The sequence below is a fragment of the Eschscholzia californica genome, unplaced genomic scaffold (genome assembly GCF_041429995.1).
Source record: "Eschscholzia californica isolate CP2 unplaced genomic scaffold, dmEscCali1.0.p SCAF_1, whole genome shotgun sequence".
Taxonomy (NCBI): domain Eukaryota; kingdom Viridiplantae; phylum Streptophyta; class Magnoliopsida; order Ranunculales; family Papaveraceae; genus Eschscholzia; species Eschscholzia californica.
Genome location: NW_028238198.1, coordinates 42,042,932 through 42,068,314, shown reverse-complemented (window position 1 = coordinate 42,068,314; position 25,383 = coordinate 42,042,932). Strand labels below are relative to the sequence as shown.

The following is a 25,383-nucleotide window of genomic DNA, read 5'->3' as shown; positions in this document are numbered from 1 at the left end:
GCAATCTTGGCTTCATACTCCTCAATATACATCATTTCGAGAAACTTCCAAATTTCTCTGGCTGAATCAAGCCCTAAAACATCAGATGATACAGTTCGAGTGAAAGTAGCTTTCATACATGCTTTAACGAAGCTATCAGCCTTTCTCCATGTAAGAAAAGATGGATTTAACACTTCCAGACCATTTTCAACAATATATTCACTCGGAGACATAATCGATCCATCAATGTAACCTAACAGATCTGTACTTAAGAGAATAGTTTCAAATTGATCTTCCATAATAGATAATTTGATCCATCTAACTTTTCAGATATGAAGTTAGATATATTTGAGATTGTGACATTCGTGCTTGAATTTGAGTTTTGTGATGAAGAATTTGAGGATTCCATTAAAATTGAATGAATCAAAGATAAAAGAGATCGCAAAATTAGAACTTACTTGATTCGATTTCGTTGAATTGAAGATGGATTTGTCGTTTAAACAGGCTCTGATACCATGTTAGATTTAGTATAGTATGATACTTGATTAGAGAAGATGATGATAACAGAAGATGATGATTCTCTAATGAAGAAGATGAAGATTATCAGGGTAAGAAGAGAGAGAAATCACTATTTTATTAAACTTGAAATTCAATCAAACTTATTACAACTAATCAGCTCTATTTAAAGAGTTTAGAGAGAGAAAAAGAAAGTTAGTTAGAGAGTGGTTAATCTTAACAACTTCTTAACTAACTTTTAACAACTTTAAGTATTTAGGGAGACATGACATTTTACTTAGGCACTCATTTGTCTTAGCTAGGCACCCACACTTTTGTTTAATGTTTTGTTATTCTTACACTTTAGAAACACCACAATAATCATCACAAGCTCTTCTCTAACAGTATTCATTTTGAAGTTGATGATTTACCTGTTGTTAGAATTTATTGAATTGATGATTACTAAAGTTGTTGAGGCTTTGGAGGTTAGTTTTATGTTCTATAACAGTGAAATTTCTGAGACTTTAATCCCTCCTTTCATAAGGTTAGTGAATGAATTCATACTTTCTATTATTTGTATGGTCAATATGTTATGAAGATTTCAGTGGTTATATTAGGTCTGATTTGAGGTTTTTCAAATTATTTTGAATTGAAATGTCTTGCAAGACTTGCCTACCTATTACTTTTGCAAAAAAAAAAAATGTGTTTGTCAGTAGCATGTGGAAAGTTGCAAAAACACTAATTATCTAGCCGTAGTTGTTCTGAAAGATCGCTATATATGATGGTTCCGACCTGTAGTATCGGACTCTTCAATTATGTGTTCACTTTTATCGGACGCATGCAATGTGGGAAGGAGGTTTTTCTCCCAAATTCGAAAAGGTTTCATTTACTTGATCGGAATCGGTGAGTTTCTCTTTAATGAATTTTCTTTTGTAAATCTCTCGAAGCTTGTTGAAGGGCTTAAACGTCTGGCCATATCTGACCGTATGGTAGTGTGTTCCATTGAGTGTGGTGAACAACTGAACATATTATTGCAGGTAGTCTTGACAATCCCTCTCTCTGCCACTCGCTCTCGATTGAGTACCAATTTTTCAAAACTTATTAAAGAGTGTTATTGCAGGTGCTGGTGAAGTCCACCTTGAGATCTGTTTGGAAGACTTGCAGAATGACTTCATGGGAGGGACAGAAATTGTGAAGTCCCCACTTGTGCTTGGCAAGTAAAGCAGAATTATGATGAGCAGGTCTCCAACCAAGCATAACTGTTTGTATATGGAAACAAGCCTCTTGAGGAAGAGCTTGCTGAAGCAAATGATGAAGTCTATCGAAAGATTTTGTCTAATGAGTTTGAATGTGGGATAAGGATCTTCCTAAGAAGATTTGGTGTTTTGGACCTAAGACAACTTGACCCAACATGGTTGTTGACATGTGTAGGGAGTTTAATACCTAAATGAGATCAAGGATTTAGTTGTGGCTGGTTTCCAGTCGGCTTCCGAAGAAGATGTTTTGGCCGAGGAGAACATGAGGATTATTGGTTATGAAGTATTGATGTTGTTCTTCATGCCAACGCAATCCACATATGTGGAGAGGTCATACCTACGACAAGGAGGGTCATCTATTCATCATAACTGACAGCCAAGCCAAGACTATTGGAGCCAATGTACATTGTGGATATCTGAGCACCAAAGCAAGCACTATGGAGTTTTGAACCAGAAGCGCGGACACGTGTTTGAAGAGATGCAGAGGCCGGGTAAACCACTCTACAACATCAAGGCTTATCTACCTGTCATTGAGTCGTTCTAATTAGTTAAGCAGGTTTTCGCCTTCTTTTGGAGGGTTTATAAATGTTGTTTTTGATGAGTTTGAGCTTTTGTTAATCACAAAGATGAAACTGGTTGGGTGTTGATTTCTTTCTATAATTGTATCAATTTCATCACTACTTAGAAAAATTGATTTGTTCTATTAGTCTTCAAGTCAGTGATGAATTTCATATATAATAACATGAAAAGTTTAGAAGTTGATGTTTTGAATTCATTTATTTAATTAGGTAAGAAGAATGTGAATGAAACATCTACTTCTTGGATTGGACTACCTCGACATGAACAGGATTATACAGACATCAAGGTAACTCCCCATTGTTCAGTTAGTTATTCCAAGGGAAAACATAAGTGTTAGTCTACTACTCTTTTTTTTTTTTTTTTTTAAACTTCGTCTACTACTCTTTGGTGAGGAAACATATATAATGCTCAATGTTATAATGTCATGAGTTTTTCGGTCTTCACTGTAAAAGTAAAAGAATGCCAGTAATGTATTCATTGTGCCTTTTGTTCTATAAACATTTATATTATTGCAAAATCAATGGGGAACCACTATTTGAATAATCTTTTACATTTTGTGACTATAATGACTTGAATATATATATATATATATATATATATATATATATATGTATATATATTAATTTGTCGGTTCAAGCTTACTCATCCTCTGCGATGCCACATCATTGTTGGGGTTGCTATTTTTAAATGCATGTGATGTCAAATATTATTCGTTCAATGTTTTTGCACTAAGGCAGTACGAGAAATACAAAGTTATTACTAATTGCAACTCTCCATTATATGAAGCTTTACATCGTTTTTTTATAGGAAATGAACACGCTCACTGTTTTTGTGCTGACTAAGAAACCATCTCAGAGACTCAGATGGAGAAATTCGAAACCTCTATTGTCGATGTGTTCCTACATCTTCAACCAATTAGTTACTCTAAATTGGTTAAAGTTGTTTTCCTTATCACTTTCTCTTTTCTAAATATAATAGGAAAATTAAGAACATTAGGGGAAAAGATGCTAAATATCTCTTCTCTAGCAACATTTGAGTATAATACAACCGTTCGACGAAAACATCCGTGCCAGAGGCACGGGTTATACCTAGAGGTTTCGAACCTATAGATAAATCCGGTCGTTCGTTGTGTTTGATCTTAAATCTTGACGGTTAGATCTATTACCTCTCTAAGAAAGACATAATTCATTCACCCACTTATTATCACGGTTATCCGTTTTATATATCTCAAAATCATGACCGTTTGATTCACTATCTCCAAATCTCAACCCTAACATGTCTTACCCTCAAAATCATGATCGTCTGATCTTCTAAATGTCCTCTACTAAATGACCATTATATATACTTCCTCCGTCCCAAATTAAGAGTCCCATATCGGTAATCCAACTTATTTTCATTTTTTTTTCTTTTTCCAAGTTTACCCTTATTTATTTGACAACTTTTCTTGAAGTAATTTAAGGATTATAATTTCCATTATAGAAATACATGTAACTTTGCTTGAAGTAATTAATTTTTTTTTGAAGTAATTGAAAGATTACAAAGAAAAACTAACTTTTGTATTGGAAATGTCAAATATCTTAATTAACTTAATTAATGCACCATATATTAAAGATATCATAGAAAGGGTATTCATGGAAAAGTAAGGGATTTTATATGATATATTAGGAACGAGACTCTTAATTTGGGACATCCAAAAAAGGAATAGTGGACTCTTAATTTGGGACGGAGGTAGTAATAAATGTCATTAAAATTTTTATATAACTTCTACTCTCTCTAAACAAAAACTGAAAAGTTCAAAAAAGAACACGAGAAACTGGGTCAAACATATGGATAATGGTGACACCTAGCCTTTAGATGTTTAGAGTTAATGGTTATTTAATATACCCTTTACACTTTTTTTTGTTGAAATATACCCTTTACACTTAGAAATACCAAAAGGTTCCATGATCTTTCATATTATAAAGATTTTTGATATGATATGAAACAACTAGCCATCCAATATTTTATCTTCTAATCATAGCCATTAGATTTTTATTATTATCACTGTATTACATATACAGGTCATTAAAATTGAAATAAAAAGTCTCAATGCTACTAATTTTTAGTTATGTTTTATTTTTTCATTACCAAATTGTAATTGCCCCTCTTTTTCCTATTCACCATTAGTATAATTTATTCTCCATCATTACTAAATTTTAATTCCCCTCTTCTACTTCCTCTTCACCATTATAAATTACAATGAGCTAACAAATCATCTCAATTTCTTTCATTGATATCTGTCTCTTGAAGGTACTTATTTGTCTCTCAGATATTGAGATATAGAAATATAAATTTACCTATTTTCTAACACTATTCTCTCTTGTAGGTACACATTTGTCTCTCCCATATTATAACCTTATCTGGTTGTTATTCGTATTAGAAAGGGATTCTTGGACGAAGCACTTTCAAAACGATGTATATGTAGTTAAAATTATATATATTTTTTTTAAAATTTTTATGTGCGGAGACTTCGTGTTTGTTATGAATTCTAATAGTTATGGTGATTTTTGTATAGATATAAGGCGTTTGGTGAAGTCAATGGAATTGAAGTAGCTTGGAATCAAGACTAGAAAAGGGTGTACTCGGAAGTGTTTTCTTGACATGTCAAAGTAAAATATGAAAATAGTGTATAAAGAAAATTATAAATTTATTTTATTTCTACAAAATATTTATTATTAGATTTGCAATATGCAAACTGAGTTTTGTTATACAATCTGAGTTTTTTCTTTTTGTATTTTTGTTTCTTGGGATGTACTTATTAAGAAACTCATACTATTAATTAAGATAAATATATGTTCTTTTTGATCATGTTATATGCTTATCTCTGCAATCGAGGTGTTCGATAAGTTGAGGTATTCGTTTAGAAAAATAATGAAATGTTTAGTTATTTTTCTAAATTTTGTGACCAGCTCTAGATTGCAATATCTCCAAGATTCTCAATTTCATATTGTATATTACATACTTTTCCAACTCTTTCGGTTGATAACTTTTCAACTTCTTCAATTTTCTCTCATTTTTATTTTGCGAAATGAACCTTAGATTTTATTACAACCGAAAAAGGCTAAACAGTTTTTGTTGAAAAGTGTAGATTAAAATCTAAACTTACTTCTTATCATCTATCTAATTTTCATTTGTGATTTGTATTATCTAACTATTAATTTTATAAATTATTTATAAGTTTTTGTAATTTTAGTTTATAGGAGACTAATTTGCAGAGAGTAGTGAAGTTTCAGTCATCGGAGTATTTAGATTTTAAATATTTTTTTTTATCAAGATCTCTCTCTCCTTCTCCTTATCCCTATATATATTTTTAAATATTATTTAGGTATGTCAACACAAATATTTAGTTTCATATTTTTTAACTCAACAATGGTCATAATATTAATATCTGGAAGGACTTCTGGATCCCAATCATCCCCCTCCCATCACTAATCAAAGAGGGACGAACCTGGAATTGGTAGCACAACTAATTATCAATAATAACTGGAATATTAATGTTATTAATAATTGTTTTAATAGTGAAATCTGCAGCTCTATTCTTAGCATAAATCTACAGGCATATCAAGAGGATTAACCGATATGGACGCTGACAAAATCAGGTAATTTCTCAATTAAATCTATGTATAATTTTCTAAGAACAGGAAGTAACCAAATGCAGGACCAGAACGATTGGTTTTTTATCTGGAACATGAATACGGTACCTCGCATTAAACTATTCCTTTGGAAATGTTCTACGAACAGTCTACCAGTTAAAGCAAAAATAGGTAAATATATTGGAAACTACTACTCATGTATCATCTGTAATGAGGACGAAACCATAAATCATGCAATGCTTCATTGTACTTTTGCGAAAGCCATTTGGTTTCATTTTCAGGTTCGTACGGATCAACTAACTACAGTTAATCAATGGATACAACAATGGAAAACCTTAGACGACGAAACTATCACTTTATATGCTTAAATACTATGGTTCATTTGGAAAGCTAGGTGCGAAAATTGTTTCTCCACGAATAAGCAAAACCCGAAACAAATGATAGAGAGGATTAATAACACCTCGACCACCCCACTCAAAATTGAGACTAGTATTACTAATAAATGCAGGGTCAAAACCAAGCAACAAACATGGAGACCTCCATCGACACCATTCTTGAAGTTAAACGTCGATGCCTCGTTTTTTACGCTCACTGAACCGGCCGGGATAGGATGTATTATACGAGATGAAGAAGCAAATTTTATTATTGCAGCAGCGGACTCAGTTCGATGCCAGAACGCAGAAGAAGGCGAAAGTTTGGCTATTCTCTCCAGTATTTTATGGGCTATTCAACTGAACATTACCCACGCGCATGTAGAAAGTGTCAATCAAGCATTAATTATGTTCATCAACGGACAAAGTGTTGGGCTTCATTGGCAATCCAAAAGAATCATGCAACAAGTGAAGGACCTCAAAGACAAATTCACTAGTATAATCTTCACCTTTGTTCCTAGAAATGGCAATGCTCAAGCGGATGCACTCGCGAAATGGGGTCGTAGAAATGGACATAGGAATATTTGGAATTCTGTACCTTCTTTTATTTCCGGTTTACTCTAGAGACCTTGTAAGGCTTTGTTGCTTTAATTTAAGTTTATTTCATAAAAAAAAAACTCAATGGAAAAAAGTTAAGGTCATTTTGCTTTTTTTTTTTCCTTACATTTGTTAATATTAGTATTTGCTTTAATTTATTCATTGTCCTAAATAGTATTAATTTCTTTTTATTTTGAATTCTGTAATTTTTATCCACTGAACTTCATCTATTCCGAATTTCATTTTTTATCCATTGAACTTCATTGTCATTTTGCTTTCTTTCTTTATTCTTACATTTGTTAATATTAGTACCATATACTACCAATATTAAAAATTTCTACAAGTCTGTGATAACTAATGTGAAACTTTTTTTTCATATGAAATTTGAAGCAAGTGACTGAAGTTATATAACTTTCAACTTAGTTCAATATAGAACTTTGGTTTGCTAAACAAACAGCCATGACACGTTTTGATTTTACACTCTATCAGGAGAAACTGAACGAAGTGCGGAAACATAAATAAATAAATAAATAAGACATACCTAATAATATTTGTGTATGTCTCTGTAAATAACTTATGAAGTATTTTTGATTGATGAAACTTGACAGGGAATGATGCTCAAATCAAGAACTATACGAAATAATTTTAAATTTTGGGACTTGAAATAACATACCATCTTCAAAACAAATTAGTGAATATAGTACATTTATCAGAAACAGGGCCAACCCATCATGAATAAATGGAATATAAGAATACCAACATAGTCTACTAGACCTTTGTAGTTGCTATTATATAATGCGCCTGATGAGTTTCGCCGTGCCGGAGGCACGGGCTATACGTACCTAGGGAAAGAGACCTAAAGTCCAACAACATGAAAGAGGCCTAAAGCTCGATATGTATTCATTTTGAACGGGTATTACCTGTAAAACCATTTACGAATCTAATTACAGTAATTCAGTTACCAACTTAAGGGGCATCCAAAATATTCTTTGGGCTATTGGGCTAATTGGATTAAAGATTTAACCAAGGAAGACCTTGTTCGAGTCTAAAACAAATTTATGTGCTTTTAACCCTTTAATTTCATTTTCTCTTTTACCTCAGACCCTTCCTTGGTTGGATCAAGGAATGACAAAGAGAGACAAAGATAGAAATAGTGGTGGTGGGGGTGAAAGAGCTAGTGGGTGGTGGTAGGAAGTTATTATGGTGAACCGAGATACGGGTAAAGATGAATATTAGGAGTAAAATAGAAATAAGTTGATTTTGAGACACAAAATAAAGTTGCTCCCTAAGTTGAATCTAATTGGAAAAAGTTTTTATCAATATAAGTCAAATAATCCATTGGGTGTACATTCAGAGATGGATAGAAATGCTCTGCTTGAAAAGTATTTTGGATTCCCATATCGGTAAACCAATTACTAACTCAAAAATAATTTCCTCTATGGCCTCTCTCTTTCTTCACCGAGATTCTTTTTTTATCTTCACCACCACCACTACTTCTGGCATGCCACCACCACTTCCAGCAGGCTACCACCACAATTATCATCTTTTGATATCTCTCTCTCTTTCTCTCCATCGCTCACATGTTCTCCCTCTCCCTCACCTCTCTCTAACATGGCCTCAACAGACCACATCTGCTGAGGGGATGAAAATGACCAAGGGAAAGCTTCCCCTTCTTCACGCAACAGGTTTGTTATGCTGCGATGAAGAAAATGAGGGGGGATCAAACTTCCCCTTCGTCTTCTTCACCCCTCAAGAGAAGGGAGATAGAGAAAGGAGAAGAAAAGAGGAAGGAAAGAGAGATGGTGGTGGGCTGGTGGCCGGGCTACACACTACAAAAATGAAGTTTATTAGCCACGGTTTCCTTATATTTGGTCGCCAATAGTGATATTTCCTAGTTCCTACATGTAAGATACTGCCAGAATAATCAAAATTTCCTACGGTTTTCCAATCAATCGTCGGTAAAAGCCATCACAAGTGGTGGTTTTTGTTGATATAACATAGGAAGATCACATATTCAAAAAAAGATGGGAAGATCAATATTGGCTTCTTATTGATTCTTCAATAATTTTTGTTGATTAAAAATGGATACCCCTAACAGGATTTTAGCTATCTTTGATCTACAAAATCATTATAATAATAAATACTAGCTTAACGTAATCATACACGTCTAGTTCGGTAATGTCATGCACTTAATGCAACCATGCACACAAATTAGGGTTTCCACTTGATACCCGCCATAAAAAAAATTGTTCTTATTATTTCGACTCCATGACTCCAGCCAACATTACTACTGGTACAAAACTAGCTAGTACTGCATGCTTTAATCCTAAACTAATATAGCAACCCTAGTTTTAAGTTTGTTTCCTATTGAACAAGGGTAGAGAGATACAAGTTGTAGACAGAAATCATGAAACCCTAGTTATGGAACAAACAAGCACATAACACAACCATCAATGAATAAATAGGGTTTGAAATCCCCTAAACAGTACTAAGATAAGAAAGTTAAAAGAAGTTTCATATATGATATATGAACCACTGGTCTTATTTCACTAACACGAACACATGCATAATCCTTCAAACTATAAGTCTAATTTTGTAAAATCATCTTAAAATTAAACTAAATTTTGATCAGCTCCAACGATACCTGTTCTTGATACTGTACTCTAGCCAAGGGCGGAGCTAGGATTTGAAACCACACCTGACTAACCTCAAATTTCAATAAAACAAACGGTAGAAAAAAAAAACTGTCCATAGAGCTATTGTTAGGAAGACGCGATTTTTAATGTACTTCCAACTAGTTAACTAACGAACATAACGAGCGCACTCATTGAGAAGGGGAAAAAATAGCCAAAAAAAATGCTTCAAAGGAGATTTGAAACCTAAACATCGTGTGTGTGGGGTAAATGCTTTACCACTAAGCTATCTCTTGCTAGCTACTTATACTTAGCGAGGCATTTCTAATATTCCATACCTGGCTGCCTTAATAATTGCTTATCCTTTAGTGAGGCATTCTACAATTCTATCCCTGGCTGCAGCCAGGGATAGTCTCCACCAAGATCCGCCCATGACTCTAGCAACACTCAACCGAAACCTGAAAAAAGAAGTGTTCAATAATTTTCGTCACGAAATTCTTTTACCTTCGCGAAAGACACACCAACCATTATTAATCCCATATCTCCACCTCGGCTCGCCTCGACATGAACGAGCTTATAGCTTCGTTAGTAATCCAAGAGCATCTGGACATGCGTAATAGTGCAAGACGCCTACACCCAGTGCTCAAAACATTGAGCACATCGTCATTGAAATTCAGACACCGGTTCACATGAAGTATCTCCAAGTTCTGACAATTATTCGAAATAGCTCTCCATCCAGAAAATAGGACATTGTGACACACTGCAAGGTTCCATTCTTTCAACAATGGGGACCCTTTCGAAATCATTATAACCACTTCGTCAGTTGCTGCTCGACAAGATCTAAAATTAAGAACTTGGAGGTTCTTGGTGAATCCCATTCCTATTTTCAACAGTCCATTCCCAAGAATGCACCAACTTAAAGCTGCAAGATTCAGAGATTTAAGCCCACCACCACTAACGATGTTTGCTATTCCATCTGGTTCAAGATTACATGATTCAGCTTCAACAATAGCTAGGGTTTCTGAACACCCGCTGAAGCCATCACCATATACCTTTCTGCAATGTGAGATATTGACTTCACGAAGCTGACGACAGCGTTGTGAGAGAAAGTGTATTCCGTGGTCGGTAATGTCTTTACAGTGTGAGAGGTTCACATCTTCTAAGGCTGGACAAGATGTAGCCAATGACTCAACACTAATGTCTGTAATGTGGCACTTGTACAGACTTATGGATTTCAAACCAGAGCATCCAGAAGCCATAATCTCAATTCCGTCATCGGAAATGAGAAAACAACAATCTAGATTTAGTTTTTCAATTGTTGATCCGATTGACTGCAAGCAGGCTACACCTAAGTTTGTTAACATGGTGCAACCAGATAGAGACACCGATTTAAGGTTCGGGAAACGACTCACTATTTTAACGACATGGAAAGAGTTAGCCACGAAAGGTCTTCGTGGTAGTGAAATGCTGCAACTTGAAACTATCGAACTCTTGAGATCTAGCGATTGACGAGAAACGTTATGAATCTCAAACCACCTCCGGCAAGTGAGACCAAAAGAATTCCGCTCTTCTTCAGTTTCAACTCGTTTCAGAATATCAAAAAGGTTATCATCTTGGAGTTCCATGATTGAAGTTTGATAACCTTTCCCAAAGTTCTTCATTTCGGCCATTTTCCTGTTTATGAAGAATAAGGAGTATGAATCTTCTCAGTGAACTTCTAATAAGTTAAGCTTGATTAAGTAGGCTTGGTTTTCGATGCATAATAAGGACCCTTATAGATGGATATACAATTTACCTCGTCAACTTGCACAAATTGGTCCCTTTTGATAGATTTACTGTATTGGGAGTATATTTTGGACTGGCACAGAGTACACGAAATCAGATTCCTGCAAGACCAACAACCGCAAAAGATATAAGAAAATGAATAAGGAAAGTACTAACCTATTAATCTCATAAAAACTACGAAAAAATTTAATATTTAAGTAACTTCATATTACATTAATATTGGTACTAAAACTCACACATAAATTGATCATATAACCTCTAAGGAAAGACAATGAAGTAATAAGTTCTGTCTGCCCATCAAAAGTGTCATGAGATTTATTAGACACACATTATCAAGATACAATATATATAAGACTGCACACATTTGTGTATTTCTTGAGATTTAGTAAACAACCAACTCATTTCTAGTATTTCTTGCCTTGTAGGATACTTTGATATATACTCATATCAGAGACAATCATTTCGTGAGTATAATGTGAAAATTGTTCGTAATTATGTGTGCACACAATCATGTTAGAATCATGAATTAATACTAGTCTAGGATGTAAACAATTTAACAACATGATGATCCAAAAGTAAAAATTGTAAGTAAACATAATTTGCAAATTAACTAAGACAGGTGTTTATACGTGGACAGGCTTAATTATCCATCGTACTTCCCTTTTTCATTTCATACCCGTAAGCCATAAATAATTTTCTTCCTACAAAGTTTGTACGTATGGGAAGAATTGAGATCATAGTTAGGAAGTATCAATATAGGTATTATCCCTTTCATGAGATCAAAGGGATTTGGATATTAGAGTACTTGTGTGATCTTATCGTAGAGAAAATACGAGGCAAGAGGAATTACACCTCTAAACATGTAAAAAACAAATCATGAACTTACATGATGAAAAACTGTATCAAGCACCAGAATTGATTGAATAAAAAAACTAAAAGGGCGTCATGACAAAATAGGAGAGAGCTAAAAAGTGTGAACAATTTTATCCAATGGGATTTGAAGTAATTGAAGGGACATGGAATGATCAAAGTCTAATTTATGCTCTGATACCGTGATAGAATAGAAAAATAAGTTGAAAAGACCTACTTGAATCATTGATGTAGTAAATTATTACTAAGGAACTCCATATATAGAGTTAACAATCGAGAGAATAAAGGAAAACCTACTATGTGCGATTATATGTTACTCGTACTCCTAACATTAGGCACCTACGAATAAGTATTAGACTTGAAACTAACTGTTATAACTAAAAATCGCGGAAGCTATCGAACCTATCCTAGAAATTGATCCGATTAAGAAGATTAATCGAAAAGCTAAGTCAAAATCAAATATGCGAACAGAATTTAACGAGGTTCGGCTTTAAAGCCTACGTCCTCGGGCGAACAAGAAATCTTTATTGAAGGATAGATGAAGACGACTAACACAACCCGCAAGTTCGTCCCAAGATGGTACCGTATAGTAATAACCTTCTATACTAAATCTTCGACGACCGAGAAATTTAACACCGCTCAAAAACTATGAAAAATTTCTCTCACTCTTGCTCTCTCTCTTTAGCTCTCTAAAGAAGAGTTGTTGTTGCTTGTGTTGGTGTGTTGATTACAAAGCACTCAACCCCTATTTATATATATTATAAGCCAAAAAATTGGAAACTGCCTATTGAGCCAAAAAATTGGAAACCATCCCAATTTTTGGAAACTGCCTATAGCTGCCTCTTAAACCCTCCTCTTCAATTTTTAGAAACTGCCTCTTACAATTCTCCACCTCGTACACAATTTGATATACTTCAAATTTTGGACGAACACCAGGATACTCCTTGTAAGATATATCTGCTTCTTGTAACTTCATCCGACTGCACCATATGTCCATGGCTGCCTACGTACCCTTTTATAGGATCAAGCCTACCGTAGTTCTACCAACCCTTCACATAAAGAAAACCTTGTCGCCATTTCGCCCTTTCGGGCAACTTAACACGAGCCGATTTGTAGCAATTCCAGACAATGCTGAAACTTGCTACATGTCACCACTTTAGTCAACATGTCCGCGGGATTCGCATCTGTGTGTACCTTCATGAGAGAAGCATCACCTTCCTCTATGACATCTCGTACAAAGTGATACCTGACATCGATATGCTTAGTGCGAGCATGATGAACCTGATTCTTCGCCAAGTGGATCGCACTTTGACTATCACACCATACCTCTACGCACTCCTGCTTAATCCCTAGATCATCCAGAAGACCCCACAACCACAGTGCTTCCTTCACACCTTCGGCCATAGCCATATACTCGGCCTCCGTAGTAGATAACGCAACTGTAGATTGTAACATCGATCGCCAACTAACTGGAGCACCATGTACCCTAAATACATAACCAGTAGTAGATCGTCTTCTATCTAGATCGCCAGCATAATCCGAGTCAACATAACCGCTTACCTGACATGTGTCTCCACCAAAGCACAAACCCGTATCAACGGTACCCTTCAAGTATCTCAAGACCCACTTCACAGCTTCCCAATGTGTCTTCCCCGGGTTTGCCATAAACCTACTAACCACACTGACCGCCTGTGAAATATCTGGACGAGTACACACCATGGCGTACATCAAACTGCCAACTGCATTAGCATACGGTATACGATCCATATGATCCTTCTCCACTGTAGTAGTGGGAGATTGTTTTCCCGAGAGCCTGAAGTGCGGTGCCAAAGGTGTTGACACCGCCTTCGCATTCTGCATCCCGAATCGAGAAACTACTCGTTCGATGTAACCTTTCTGATTCAAGTACAGTTTCTTACTTGACCGCTCTCTCTTAATCTCCATTCCCAGTATCTTCTTTGCAGCGCCCATGTCTTTCATCTCAAACTCTTGACTGAGTTGAGATTTCAACTTATCTATCTCCACCATGCTTCTAGAAGCAATAAGCATGTCATCCACATACAAAAGGAGATAAATAAAGTCACCTTCGCGAAGCTTCTTGATGTATACACAACAATCATAGTCACTTCTGCGAAAACCATGCTTTAGCATGAAAAAATCAAATCGTTTGTACCATTGGCGAGGGGATTGTTTCAATCCGTAAAGAGACTTCCTCAAACGACATACTTGATTTTCTTTGCCCTCAACCTTGTATCCCTCTGGTTGAGCCATATAAATTTCTTCTTCCAAATCTCCGTGCAAGAAGGCGGTTTTAACATCGAGTTGTTCCAGCTCAAGATCCCTGTGAGCAACAATACTCAATAGCACCCGAATAGAAGTATGTTTCACGACCGGTGAGAAAATCTCATTGTAGTCGACCCCTTCTTTCTGTGCATAACCCTTGGCCACTAGTCTTGCCTTATACCTTGTACCCTTGATTTTGGAAGAATCCTCTTTCTTTTTGTACACCCATTTACAACCAATAACAGACTTCCCTTCGGGCAATGGGACAACCTCCCATGTCTTGTTCTTGTGAAGAGACTCCATCTCTTCTTGCATAGCAACCAACCAACTCTCTCTTTCCTCCGCGGTAATAGCTTGTTTGAAGGTGACCGGCTCGTCGTCTTCCACCGAGAGTGCATATTCAACCAGATTTGCCTGCCCATAATGCCTAAGAGGTTTGTCTGACCCTAACCTCTGTACCGGCTTATATAACCGTTTCGGCCTAGTGTGTACCGAAACATCCTGCTGTTGTTGTTGTAAAACTTGTGTACCTTCCCCTTGAACCTCCTCATGATCGGGTTCATCGATTTCCTCATCCTGAGTATTATCCTGATGCTCCACCTGATCATGATTCCTAGAAACCCGTTGGTCTTCGGCTTCTACTTCCACTACTTGAGCTTTAGTAGACCCAACATCACCACAACTAGGCACCGTAGCTTTCGCCGTAGCTACAATAGACGACTCATCAAATACCACATCTCTGCTGATTACAAACTTCTTGTCTTCCGTACACCATAGCCGATAACCCTTGACTCCTGTAGCATATCCTAAGAAAATTGCCTTCTTTGCTCTATTGTCAAGTTTGTTACCTTTAACATGGTAATAGGCCGTACAACCGAAAACCTTAAGTCTCCCGTAATCTGCATGTTCACCTGACAAGGGTGAGAATATTTTCCTTTCATATCGTGTTAAGGAAGTACTTGATACATCTTCTAGAGAAGTGCAAAAAGAATTATCTCGTGCATGACAAGGGTGAGAATATTTTCCTTTCATATCGACTAAAGTTCTTCCATGCATGGAAAGAACCTTTCAACCTTTACATGAACACATCAACGTTATTTCTCTCCATATCTGTCGAACACAATTAACCCATCTATCGTTTGATTTGTACAATTCAAGGTAACCATTATAGTATTATATACTAAGTGAAGCTCATTAGTCCGAAAGATCATAAGAACCTTAAATGTTTCATTTACAAAACACTCAAACATCAATTAGGCTTCAAACGACACAATTCAAAAAATTAACAGAAGAAGGAACATCTTGAATTTTCAGTGTTCTAATATTACCCGAACAAACATTTAGGTAGTGTTTCTATTTTCTCTAAATTAGATCTGAAATCTGACTCGAGATATGTATCGACTCAAGTCAGATTTTAGAATGGTCGTTGTTGTTAGACTCTTTGGAATGACTTATTTGAGTTGATTTTGGACCCACCAGACGAAAAATTCATATGTAATTGAATCAGATTTAGACATTGACAAAAAAACACCATAACCCAACAAAATGAAATTCAAATACAATTAACAAACAATTTAAATAGAAGATGTTTAAGCACCATTTTAGATAAAAAAAAACTTAATATCAGATATATTATGCAAAAAAATTTCATTTTTATTCCTCTAGCCACAAAAATATTTTTCAGAATACCCTATAATTGGACAACAACTTAGGGCATAATCATCTATGGACCATGGTATATGAGTTTTTTTTCAGAAATATCTATTTTTTCCTTTGAACAGTGAAAGAATTATATAAATAGTGAAAAATCACAACAAATAAGCTATTTCATGCTGTTCATATTGAATCAACCCTAATTGATGATTCTGAAAATAATCAGAGAGAAATTTTTTTCTTGTAAATATATAAAAATGAAAGCTTGTGTTTTCTACTTTACCTTGGCTTAGCAAACCAGTAAGAGAGAGTTGGAACCTGAAACTAGAGAGGGAGAAAGAGATATGTAGAAAAAGAGTGAGGGAGAGATATTGCTAGGGTTGCCAACAAGGCTGAAGGGTTTATATGGAGAATTGTCTGTATGGGATCAACACTTGTTAGAAGATTCTACCTCATTTAAGTTTCCCCCTCATTTACAAACATTTATTTATTTACCTAAGAAAGTTCCTAGACAAATAAGTTTTCTTTTTAGTCCTACTTTTAAAATTATATTTCAAGTTAGTACAATTTGTAAAAAAAAATTGCTTTAGTCCTACTTTCGGGTTGTATAATGCTATTTCATGGAAGGCCGGAGGCCTTATGCGCTCTTATGATAAATAACTATCAAGAATAGAATAGAAGAAAATTATAAGTTAGCCCCCTGAAGTTTATCAATTTTGTACAAAACAAAATTTGTCTAACTTTAAGTTCAATCCTAAATTTTATAGATTTATTGGTTAAATTGTCATTATCTCCTGCTTAAAGTACCTTCGTCAGAATTAGAAATGAATTTACTCCTTTGCTTAATATCTTTTTCCAATAATTAGAAAAATATTTCCTCTTTCTTTCTCTATAGAAACTAATTATTAATTTTAATTAGTCTCTTCACATCACTATTAGTGGATGGTTTTTGATGGTTTTCTAAAACTGTTAATGACCGTGTTAAAAAACCATAAGATATATAGAAAGATCTAAAGACGCTTCATATTATTGTTGTAGGCACCTCATTTACACATAAATATCCATTCAACTTTTCTGCATTTAGCATGACGGCTACAGTTGTAATTTGGGGTGCTTACAGAGCTACTAATATGTACTACGGAGTATATCATATTTCATATCTATTTAATTAGGGAAGAGGTGTATCATCTTGGCTAAGATTGCACCTCTTAAATTAAAAATCCTATTGTAACATCTTTAAATGTTTATTTTTCTACCTTTAATTGTCCTATTGAAGTATCTTCAGTTACCTATTTTATTTATGAAATTGATTTTTTCATGTGAAGAAGACCCAAAATGTCTATACAGGTTGGATGAAGTCGTTTGTTTTAGATGTGATCCTTCTTTTGCAGTGACACTTAAAGACCTAATCTTTTCTAAGCCAACACCTTTTTTTTACAAAGAAACTTTAATATTATTGAAATGAATCTACTTACAACTGAGTTGCTACAATACATGGGATGTTGGAATTATTCTAAACATTGTTTAAATTAAACATAAGACTAAAATGAGCCCAATTATGGACTACAACATTTGCATTACGATAGCAAAAACTAAATTGGAAGTCATCGAAATGACCTAGCAAGCTAAGCCAACACCTCAAACTACACTAATTTGGATAATGAACAATATTTTAATTTATTATTTTAATATAATATTTAAACAAAAAAAAATCATTTACTAGAAATATACTATATTAAATAAGTCCTAATAATTTTGTTATATTAAATAAGTCCTAATAATTTTGTTATTTGCAATGGTGCCTAAAGACTCGATGATTTCACTAGCAAACGACTCAATTTATACTAATTTAGACAATAAACAACATTTTAATTCATTATTTAATCTAATATTTAAACAAAAACCTTATTACTAGAAATATACTATATTAAAATAAGGCCTAATAATTATGTTAAAAATAAAAAATACATTAGATTAAAAGAAGTTATTAAAAATAACAATTGCATGAAAAAAAATATTAGAGTAAAAAATATAAAATACGTTTTACCTCTCCCCAATTATTTTAATTTATTCTTTTAATCTAATATTTTAAACAAAAACATGGTACAACAAATATATTATATTAAGTAAGCATAATGATTTCCGAAAAAGGTGAGATCTAATGATTATTTTTAAAATCACACTATATTAAACTAAAAAAAACATTAATATTAAAACTAACATGGAACGAAAAAAAACCATGAGATTAAGAGAACATTAAGAAAATAAAAACACTACATTTAAATTTCTACGACCTCTAGGTGCACGAGACCACCATATAGCAAGAAATGAATTACCAAAATTATGGACATACATGGAAATTCGTACATTGACTATCCTAGCGGATGTATGAGTACCACTTAAATTTAGTGTTGTTACGTAGTTAACATTTCCCTTTTCAAAACTCCCAATGTTTATTACCCACACTAACACCATAACTACATGTATAGTTAATAAAACAATTAAAAGAAATTAGTTTCAAATAAATAAACATATAAACCTTAGAAATATCACAAAAAGTAATTAGAAATAAGTTACCAAAGTAATATATGAAACGAAGTATTGCGAAGTCTCATGGAGTCCGTCTTGAAATCTAAATAAAATTAAAACAAAAATCAATAAAACACAACTCAACCTTTGAAACATACTTTAAATAAAGTGTTTTGGGAAAGTATTACTACATAACGATGATTAAGAAGATATAAAGACTACCATTTTCTTTACCAAAATATCAATTTCTGCAATTGTATCATTACAAAATATACTAAACATGAATCTAATTGTGAAGATCATGAAAAATATACTTAAATATAGACTCAGGGGTCAAGCCCAAAGCGGCTTGTCACGGAGTAAGAGTTTAATCTAATATTTAAACAAAAACAACATTTATACTAATTTAGACAATAAACAACATTTGAATTCATTATTTAATTTAATATTTAAACAAAAACCTTATTACTAGAAATATACTATATTAAAATAAGGCCTAATAATTATGTTAAAAATAAAAAATACATTAGATTAAAAGAAGTTAACATTAAAAATAATAATTGCTTGAAAAAAAATATTAGAGTAAAAACTAGAAAATACTTTTTACCTCTCCCCAATTATTTTAATTTATTCTTTTAATCTAATATTTTAAACAAAAACTTGTTACAACAAATATATTATATTAAGTAAGCATAATGATTTCCAAAAATAAGTGAGATCTAATGATTATTTTAAAAATCACACTATATTAGAGTAAAAAAACATCAATATTAAAAATAACATTGAACGACAAAAACTATGAGATTAAGAAAACATTAAGAAAATAAAAACACTGAATTTAAATATGAACAATAAGGAAGTTGGCAGAAGTTGCAATATGAACAATAAGGAATATATCATGAGTATTACGGGGTTATGGAGATGGAAAACACTGATAAATACTTGGGAAATTACTACTTACTTAAATCTAAGTATGTTTGCCAGTCATATGGGTTTTTATTGCAAACAATTCATCGAAATTGGCAGGTTGGAAAAGACATTCCCAATCACATGCCACAAGAACTATATTATTGAAAAATGAATTAGCAACGATACCGCTTTACCTTCTGTCAACAAATTTAGTGCCAAAGAAAACACCATATGAAATTGAAAAATGTCAGAGGGCTTTTTGGTGGGGACATGACTTTGAATAAAAAAAACAGGGGGATCTTCATTTTGAGTCCGAAAATTAAAATTTTGAGTTTTGTCCCGGAATCTTCATCTTATCTTGTTTTTCTCTCTTTCTCTCTCTAACTGTTTCTCTCTTTTTCACCGAGACATACCAAGATAGAACAAGATCAATGAAACGACGAATAAAAGCGAACCCCAAAACATCAGATCAAAGATCAATTCATGAAACTTCACATAAATAGATTGAAATTGGTTAACCTTAATTGAAACACTAGAAAAGGATACTGAAGAGGTAGCACTCCCACCAGTCCAACATATAGAGTCCAAAAGTGACATTGTAAAGATACATCTCCATTTGAATCAATTGTAATAAGTTCATCAAAATGAAAGAAAGAAATCCGAATTCAAAGAGGGTAAGGTGTATTTAGGGAGAGAGAGATGAAGGAGTTGAAGGAGATGTCCTTCGACCAAGGTGACAATGCGAACAAATTGTCGGATAGGACAATTGATGTGGAAGATCATCAAGTCCGATTGATTTAGGGATCGTAGAGTTGTAGCTAGAGACCAACTACGATCGTCGAATTACGAAGTAATTCGCGGCTAACTTCGATCGGATCCTACAACGGGTTACACATAAGAGTGACAAATTGATCTAGGATATGACTAGTGGGAGTGAGATATAATCATGGGAGTGTCCCATAAACATATCTCATAGGCCTAAAAAAGAATTAGGCAAAGATAGTACAAAAAGGCCAAAAACAGGGTTTTTGGGCCTAGACCGGTTCGGGTACTTCTAGGACTCGGATTGGGCTGAATTTTGGAGGGTTAGTTGCTGATATAATAAACATTATATCTGCCAATTTTCGTGGTGTTTGGGCACCTCCTCCTTAGGGAATTGAGAAAATACCAATAGTTGCTATTTTCGACTATTTCCCTAAATCTTATTCTAAAGGGTGTTTTAGGAAACCTAAAAGGAGGTGGATTCTTATTAGGGTTCTATATAAACACTCTTAGGACAGAGAATAAGGTGTGGAATTTCTCTCTAAGCTTTCTTACTCTACCACATCAAGTAGAGAGGAGAAAGTGAGCTAATTCCCATTAACTATCTATCTAGTCAAGAAGAAAGGAGTTCTTCTTTTCCAACCACCATTGGTGTGCTAGCTATACAACAAGGTGGGAGATCAAATTGATTGCTCGTGTCCCAAGTAGAGGAGCTACACTTGAAGCTCTTGGTCTTCTTCAATCAATTCAACTAGTTCGAGGGAAAAGCGATTAAGGTAATCTACTATCTCCATTAGATTAATTACTAGTTTTGCATGTGATCCTGGGAATACTAGTGTAGACATTAGATGTCTTATTTCCGCTATAAACACTAGTATAAGGGTTTAAATCCCTACAGTGGCGTCAGAGCCTCTTGCCATTAACTAGTTTTTGCTAAGAATCGAACTAATTCATATGCTTAATAGTTTGAAAATTGAGTTTATAAAAGTATTTTAAAAGATGTTTTTAAAAGTATTTTAAACTCATAATTTGATGGGATTCAATAAATTTTCAAATTGAGAATCAAATTGATGATTAAAAGTGTTTTAAAAGACTCAATTTCATTGAATTTCAAACTAATCCATGCTTGATTATGTTGATAGTTATATTTAAAAAGGTTTTAAACATAAAATTTGATTAATTATGAATTGGATTCAAAGATTTTTCAAATTGATTTCAAAATTGTTCTTTGAAAAATTTCAAAAACCTAGATTTTGGATCCAAAATTGGTTTAATTAAGAGTTGTTTTTTAATTTTTGGAAACTTTTGAAAAACAAAGATTTGGAATTTTAGAAGTGTTCTAAAAAGAGTAGTTTTGAGTTTGGGAAACTCTCAAAACAAATTTGGAAAAATTTAAAAAGTTTCTAAAAGTTTTGAAAAATTTTAGAAGTGTTCTAAAAGGAATTTCAAAAATTTAAGAAAAGTTTTAAAATTGGAAAATAGCAACTTAAAGTTGCATAAGAAAAATTTTTTTTTTTTTTTTTCTTTTTGGAAACTAGGGTTTTGAAAAACCCTAGTGTCCGGCCAGGAAGCTTCCTGGCCGGACCAGAAGCTCCTGGATGCGTCCTCTGGACGCGTCCAGAGCAGCTGCTGAGACGCGTCTTGAAGACGCGACCAGCAGCTGCGACAGAAGCTTCTGGACGCGTCTTGAAGACGCGTCCAGAGCAGCTACTAAGGACGCGTCTTGAAGACGCGTCCAGGTCGCGTCTAAGACGCGACCAGCAGCTGCGAAGGAGCTTCCTGGACGCGTCTAGGACGCGTCCAGAGCACTCGACCAGACGCGTCTTGGAGACGCATCTGGGAGGTTCTGGGTGTCTCGGACTAGTCCGAGACACCTAGTGCTGGTCCGGTCCAGTACCAGACACGTCTAGAACGCGTCTGGTACATGGACTAGCGTCCTGGCTCCGGCCAGGACGAGACCAGGCCTTGATAGGCCTCGGCCAGGACATGCCGGCCCTATGGGCCGTGCTATGTCCGGACCTTGTCCGAGCCCTTTTTGGGCTTGGGCCGGGACTTGTCTAGGACTTGTCCCGGGCTTTTTCGAGGCTTTTCGGACCACGAAAAGGGGCCATCATTCGAGTGGGAGTTTTTGCCAAAATTTTTTCCGATTCCAACCAAATAATTCCAAAATCAATCCGGGCCATCCAAGAGCCCAAAACGGATTTCTCTTTAAATTGATTTATGAAATCATTAAGAATCGAACCAATATTTTTTCCGAAATTGACCCGGGCTTTCTCGAGCCCAAAACGGAGTTTTTTCTAAAAGATGATTTTAATCATAAAACATAAAACCGGAAAGCACCATTAGTTGAATTCTTCGAATTTAGACTTAAGGTCCGCAATGTGACATGTGATGTCAACAAAAGTATCTCCCAAGATAATCATGCATATATAATTCTTAGCCTTGATATATTATATGATTGCATGTGATGTGAATGCGGGAAACTAGTATGGCCATAGATTTATTTCCTTGTTCTTGTTTTAAGCACAGATGGGTGCATGCTTTGTAATTAATTTTAATTTCAAGTTTATACGATCTGCGAATCGTTAGAGTCTTGTAATTAGAGTTTAGGGTCTATGAGTCCATTGAAGAAACTCGAGGATGAAATCCAAAGGCGAGAGGGAGAAATCAATGGAGGTTCAAAGATGGCGATCCAAGACGAACCAAAAGGCGAAACAAGAAGAAAACCAAGGGAGATTAGATCTTCTAGGTTAGGGGCCATACTAGGATCCATGTCTGCTTGATTTACTTTCTCGCGCGCATTTACTTACTTATTTACGCTTTATGTCGTGGATGTTAGTTAGGCTAAATAGTTCACTATAACAAACGCCAGACTAGCGTAAAAGTCCCCAAAAGTAATCTTGAGTAATCGCCTATTCAGATTAAGACACTCGTTGCGCCCTTGTTCGAGGAAGGTGGGTCGGCCTTCGCAGAGTACCTCCTCTACCTTGGGACAATGCGGGTAGGCCTATAGAAGAGGCCTACACGTCTAAATGGTTCTACTCAACGAGATCAGCAAGAGAGTCTTGGATACTCGAGGCAAAAGGATAGATTAGTCATTCATTAATGAAATCTATCAACCAAGAGTCATAAGGTATGATCAGTGAAGTAGTTCACTCACCCGGAACGACGGAGTCAAAGGGTAGGGCCTTCGTCCGCTTTACTTCGAAGAACTGGGGTCTTGGAATCACTTATTCAATCGGGGACGTTTTTTTTTATTGAATAATGTGGGAAAACTAATGTTTTTCAAAAACGATAACGAGTTTTAAAACTTTGCCATTACTTTATGTAGTTTTAAAGATGACACAAGGAAACATGTTCGACCTTGGAACGTACCTAAGGAAGGTGTTAAACGAAAACATCCATGAAGGAAGGAATCGGGAGATACTTCAAATATTGGATGGAGAGTTTAAAAACAAGCTAAATGTCTCAGACTATCCATTTTCAAAATTGGATTTTTTGACTGCTAAGGAAACAGAGCATCAAGAGGATGATCAAAAGAGGACAGAACCAGAATCAATGACTTCTCGGTTGTTATCAGCCATGGTGGCTACTCTTAACGAGAAACCTCTGAACATGGAAGTCCCCTCCATCACTCCGAAAACTGAGGATTCAATCCGAAGCAAAGCGAGAGTGGAGAGGTTTGATGCAACCAGTAAATTATTGCGTCTGCACCTCGAAAAAGGAAAACCAGTAGGTCCTCATGTTCGGCAAATGATAGAACTCTTTGCTAAACTAGAAGAGCTGGGTTCTCCTGTTAGCCAATCGGCGGCTAATGACATGATCCTCTATTCACTTCATGAAGGGTTCAATCTATTTAAGATGGAATATGCGATGAATGGATGGAGCAAGCCTTTAGAGGAACTTGATGCAATGCTTCAGGCAGCAGAACTACTAACAATGGACTTGGAGCCAAAGAATAAGATTCTTGTGGCTCAAGAGAACAAGAGGCAGAAGAAGAAACCCGCGTTAAAAGGAAAAGGCAAACGTATTGCTAAACCTCAAAACAAAGGTATTCAATCTACGTCAAGATGTTTCTACTGCAGTAGCATAGGCCACTGGAAAAGAAACTGCCCTAAGTTCTTGGAGGACAAAAAGAATGGAACAGTAGCTTCCAATTCAGGTATAAACAGTTAACTTATCAAATACTGTAAAATTCCCTAATTATGGTATGTAATACCTAAAATTGCCCTTTCATTGTGAATGTACAGGCGCAGCTGGGAACTGAGTATTTGGCTAAGGAAGACAAGATCCAAGAGGGAGCAGAAGCCTCGACTGCTAAGGATGCTGAAAGGGATCGAAGTCTACTTTAGGCACTATTCTAGATTAATCGTTTTTCTAGTTTTTTAACATCATCTCTGTACTAAGTATTATTGAGAATCAATAAAGAATTTTATTTCTAAATTGAGATGTTAATAAGTGCTAAGTTTAACAAACTATACCAAAAGATTCTAAACTTGGTCAAAAACCTATAAGATAGGTTCATCCCAATCGAAAGGGATGAGGACAACAAGTCCACTATAACCAAAACATGAATCAAACTGACAAGAAAGAAAGCCTTGAGTCAAAAACAGAGATTGATCTTCAAACGTACTTCTAACCTATCCATATTTGGAGTGTCCAAAAGGATTAAGATGAAGAACACGAATCAAACTCTATCCTCCAAAATCCATTTAGTCTAGACATAGCTTCTCACAAAACTACCAAAATTCCGTCTAACAGCTAAGCTTGTAAAAGCATTACAAAACTAGCTAATATCTGACGCAATTTCTTTTAAAAGAAATTTGGGCTTCTTCCATAACTAATCAAGAGAACAAAGTGTTTGTTGCTCATGATAGTATTCTTCTAATAATTAGCACACCTAGTAGTCTGGGAGAAAACACTAATTATTAAAAGAATAAGTGGGAGAAAAGTACAAGTCGATTTAATTCGATCATGAGAAAAATCATGGAGGGTCATGAAGAACAATCATGAAACTTGTACAAGTCGATTAAATTCGACCAAGAGCAAC

General features: G+C 34.9%; 2 pseudogenes across 2 annotated transcripts; one reads left to right on the top strand and one right to left on the bottom strand.

The window, feature by feature from the left end:
* Window positions 1–929: 929 nt before the first annotated feature.
* LOC147566931 (elongation factor 2 pseudogene) lies at window positions 930–2,485 on the top strand (annotated as a pseudogene). Its single transcript, XR_015231328.1, has 3 exons — window positions 930–959; window positions 1,422–1,485; window positions 1,595–2,485. The product of XR_015231328.1 is annotated as an elongation factor 2 pseudogene (transcript).
* Window positions 2,486–9,403: 6,918 nt separating this feature from the next.
* LOC147566930 (F-box/LRR-repeat protein 12 pseudogene) lies at window positions 9,404–16,473 on the bottom strand (annotated as a pseudogene). Its single transcript, XR_015230616.1, has 2 exons — window positions 16,417–16,473; window positions 9,404–11,428 (listed from the first exon to the last, which is right to left on the bottom strand). The product of XR_015230616.1 is annotated as an F-box/LRR-repeat protein 12 pseudogene (transcript).
* Between the last annotated feature and the right edge of the window lie 8,910 nt (window positions 16,474–25,383).